Raw genomic sequence first — 4,685 nt, 5'->3', positions numbered from 1 at the left:
TGGTAGCGTGGTTTTTTCCATCATGTAATTTTTCCTCAACGGTCAGTGAGATGACAAGTAGAGACAGAGGGGTGAGGCTGGCCAACGATCTGCCTGACTGGAAAGTGATGAATTCTGTGGAGTGTGAAAATACTTCCCTCTTGTTGAGAACAAGTGTCATGGTGTAATTTTCATGAAGGGTCTTGTGTAGGCAAATGACATCGCATCAGTTGGTGCTACAAAAGATGGGTTTGACAGTTTCCAGTCTGGTGGTTTGGCAACTGTGAATGAGGGATATATCATTTTACACACCAAGTTCTACGTTGCATTTCATTTTTAAAATCGTAAATGTTTTTCATTGCTAAACATCCTGCAGTTGTAAAGCCAAGGCAGTTATTGATGCTTATTTAGTGCAGCATCAGGAGATAGATTAGTACAATCATTATTATCATGTCATCAAAATGAAAGCACATTTTCCTCTGTACGATTCCTGTGATGCACAGCTAAAGCTCCAGAGAGGCTTGGCCTTATGAGGAAGGTATAGCTTCACTCTGCTCAAGTCAGCTTTCTCCTCCACTTGACCCCAAGGGGGACACTTTTCTCTGAGTGTAAGCCCTGCACGTCTTCACCAGTGTATGGCAACAATTTCCAACATTTGACTCACAAAATAGCCTTTTCTTTGGTGGGGATACCTGCACCATCTACATGCTAAAAGGCTTGGCCATCGCAAAGAGGGTGGGAGAAGATGCCTTAGGATTTACATTTTTTTGGAGTTAAATCCTTAAGGACTGTCTAAAGGATCCAACAACTGAAAAAAAGAGAGATGATTGAGCATGCAAGCAATTGTGCATTTTAAGCCCTCACCTTGAGCATTAAAGCTGCGGTTTTATGGTTTTCAAGGAGCTCATGTTAATATTCATGAAGTGCTGAACATTGTGAGATCTCTGTCCACTCAAGAACCAAAAGATATACTGTTATTTGATGTGGTAAACAGAGCATTGGAAAAAGGAGCAGAGAGGTCATTTGCCACAAACTGCATTTTGCTCAACCTTTTTAAAATAGCAATAAATCTATCCGAGTTCAGGAAGCTAAAGGCTAATGGGAAAAGGTGAATTTCCTAGACAGGCAATGCAGAACAAAAGGGACCCCTAAGGGCATTAAGAAACATTTAACATGGTTTTAATGTGCAAAATGAACATAATTTATTTGTCCAGATAAAGAAAAAAAAAAAGAGGAGAAAGTGCAGTTTTTTACTAGCCTGAAAACTGGACTGAACTGCCATTTTGTTTCACTCCATTCATACAGCCTGATTGTTTTCATGTTAGCTGATTTCTTTATGGTATGTGAGGTTATTTTGTTTTGTTTTTTCCAGAACAACCATTAGTGAGTTGAGAATCCATTCCACCAAAGTCAGTTTCACTTAAGGTGCTGTAGCAGTTAGTAGCCTTAATTGTTTTTCACATTGTTCAAAGAAAAATGTTGAATTAACTCTGGTTATTTCTGTACATTGACTTACACAACATATACTGTAACCTTTTTTCTGTCGCTATTGTTTCTTAATGTAGGTAGGTAGCTATCTTGAATCAAAGAGCAGAGGCACAACGCCTAAATTGCCAAACAAATCTGATATGTAGTGCTCATTCAGATGTCTGGGACCATGTGTTTTACATGTTGGCACAGTCCTGAGCACTTAAAGTTACGTTCTAGCAACCAAACACCAATGGAATAATTTGCTCACTGAGCTTTGCTGGATTGCAATTGGTTGCTATACAATTTGCAAGCTGCAATTATTGGTGCCTGAGCACTGAGCGTGTGAAGGCCTTATTGTATTTGTAAGGGTTATTATTTTAGTAACAAATGAATCGCATTTTTGGAGGCTTTCCCATGCTAGAAACTCATGAAGCATGGTGCACATGTCAGTCGTGGTGAACAATTTCGTCTTTTTTAGGGGTCCACTGTGAGCATGGCAAAATGGCCCCTTTCACCGATATGTATAAAAATCAGCACACGCGTAGATCTTATCCTGACGTACAAAAAATCCAATGGGAGCCATATCGTAAACCCAACAGAAAGTTGGCCATTTTGGATTTAGCAGTTAGATTTACTGAAGCAGCATAAATGAGTTGGTCATCCCAAAAAGGTGCCTAATGGGCAACAAGCGTAAACTGACTTGAGCCAAGATAATACAATCTAAGTAAATTCAGAAAGTTTGGGGAAACCAGCTATTTGTCAAACTAATTCATGTGTATGATGACAGTTTGATGAATGTTTAAATGATTTATTATAGGAAGAATATGAAAAATGTCTTCTCATATGCTGCTAAAATTTGTTTTATTTATATAGCTGTGGGGATTAATGACAATAGAGATCAGTGGGGCCCCAAGGGCCTTCAGCGTACAACAGCTACCATAGCTGGAGATAATCCACAAATCCACATTATAAGATAAACAAAAACTATTTAAAGACAAAAAGCATGAATATAAATCTAATGAACAGTTCAATAATATTTAATTTACTGTTGAGAGCAACTATTGTGTTCTAAATTCTCTGCTGATTGCATCAATTTGCTCAGAAAGAGGAGCGTACTCCTTTGTTCTGCTATCTAAAAGCAGCAGGTAAAAGAAGCAACTGAATGTGTCAAAGAGAACTCAATAAATAATGGATGTCATGAAGCTTCTGTGGAAGCTGTCGGCTTTGAAATCCACTCCCCGGTTGAGTCACACTCCCAGTTCGCTCCCTTCATTTTATATTTTAACAGGCCCTGTGCTGTATAACCGTCATCTCCAACACACACACATATACCTCATCTCTGGCTGGGGCTGTCTGCGGCAGTTAGCACTGGGGAGGTGCTGAGCCCAGAGCTACCAGGCAGGTGTTGTGTCCGTCTTAGGGGCTCACGTCTGCACACATCAGCTTCAATTTCACCCTCAGTTCTCTGGGCTTGAGAGCCTGGTTGACACCCAGAAAGGGAGCAGACAGCAGCACCAGCCACTAGGAAAAATAAACACCTTCTTTTGGACCAGGCACAAAACGAAAATTGTAGGGTTTCTCAAAGACCTCAAAGGTTAACTGGTTTTCTTTTGTAGCAGTGAATTGATTTCTGAGCTCTTCAAATGATGCGATCTGTTCGTGCTCATATACGGAGGGAGCAGGCTTTTAGCTGTGGATGTCCCAAATGTCCAAACCAAATCATTTTCCTGTGTTGCTAACACCAACACAAGACAGGTGTCTTGAAATTAAGTACCTCATTAAAGTAGGAGCAGACAAATTGATTTTATGGCCCCGTGTGACTTTAATATAACTCATATAAACCCAGGTGATCAAAATAACAATTTAAATATGTGTTCAATCTTTAATTTAAAAAATATATAAAATCAACCCCCCCATCCTCACAGAAACTCTCAAATGCATGCTGTGTCTCCACATGTCAGGCTCTTGCACAGATGGATCAAAGTCAGCAGGATAAATGGCTCTCTTCCCTTTGATAATAATTAATTACACACTCAAGCAAAAACAAATGCCTATGCAGGCACCATAGCAAATGTGAGGGGATTATACCTCTCTTAATAAAACCCAGAGATATAGTATCATCATTTTCTTACCATGTAATTTACATTGTTTGTTATTTTAAAAAAACCCAGCAGAATTTCTTTTTATGTCAGATATACAGTCAGTAAATTAGATATTCTAATGTGAAAAACTGAGCCCACTTAAATGTATATGAATTAACATATTGAACAACGGCATTCATATATAAGTGAGTGTTTTGTATGTGAAATCCATGGTGCATAGCCATGGTGATGCAATATGTGCTCATGAAAATGTATATGTTCTTCTTTACCAGAGAGACAAGGAGACAGCAGAAAATTTTCTTCATGTCTCCAATATGAGACTATTGTCCTTCAGCTATGATGTGAATCTTCAGGCTGTCAGACCGGGAAAGAAAGAACACTGGCTAAAGGCCACTTGTCTTTTCACTGAGCACAGAACGTGTTTGGTCTGTCAGTCCTGGACAGCTCAACACAGACTCATATCCACCCACCTCTATCATGTGAAGGTGGATTTAAAAACACCTACATATTAATGGATTTGGATTTTGAGGACTGTGGAGTCACTCCCAGATCTAAGCGTCCCCACTCTTGTTTTATACTCTGTTCTAACGGCACTATACGTAAGCCTTCACACAATGACCATTAAAAGGCAAGGATAAATGTCCATTTCTGTGACCATTAGGAGGTTGAAAACCCATCTACATGCCAATATGGGACAACCCATAATGCTCATTTATTGGCTCTGACATTGCAGATTTTCTTTCAGCTGCTCCTGCATTAGATTGCGTAACATTCTTTTTATGTTCCTATTTGAGACTTAATTGACCTATTTAAAGGAATAGTTAAAATATTAACATTTTGGGAAATATGCTGTTTCAGGTTATTGCTAAAAGTTAGTTGAGGAGATGGATACTATACTCTCACACTTGAATGGCAATGCTGACACCAGTAGCTGGTTAGCTTAGCTTAGCATAAAGACTTGAAACAGGAGTTAACAGCCAGCCCGGTCTGCTCAAAGGTAACTGTTTCTTGGCTGGGAGCATTTACTTCCAGGAGTGTATGTAATGCTGCAATTAAACTTTAACCGACTCTACCGCCTCTGCGAGATCCCTCCGCCTAATTGACTCTCAGTGAGAGCCGTTGCACCTGTCTCAA

This window comes from Dicentrarchus labrax, unplaced genomic scaffold (genome assembly GCF_905237075.1).
Source record: "Dicentrarchus labrax unplaced genomic scaffold, dlabrax2021, whole genome shotgun sequence".
Taxonomy (NCBI): Eukaryota; Metazoa; Chordata; class Actinopteri; family Moronidae; genus Dicentrarchus; species Dicentrarchus labrax.
The sequence above is the reverse complement of the archived record's forward strand: the minus strand, read 5'-3'. Positions refer to the sequence as shown.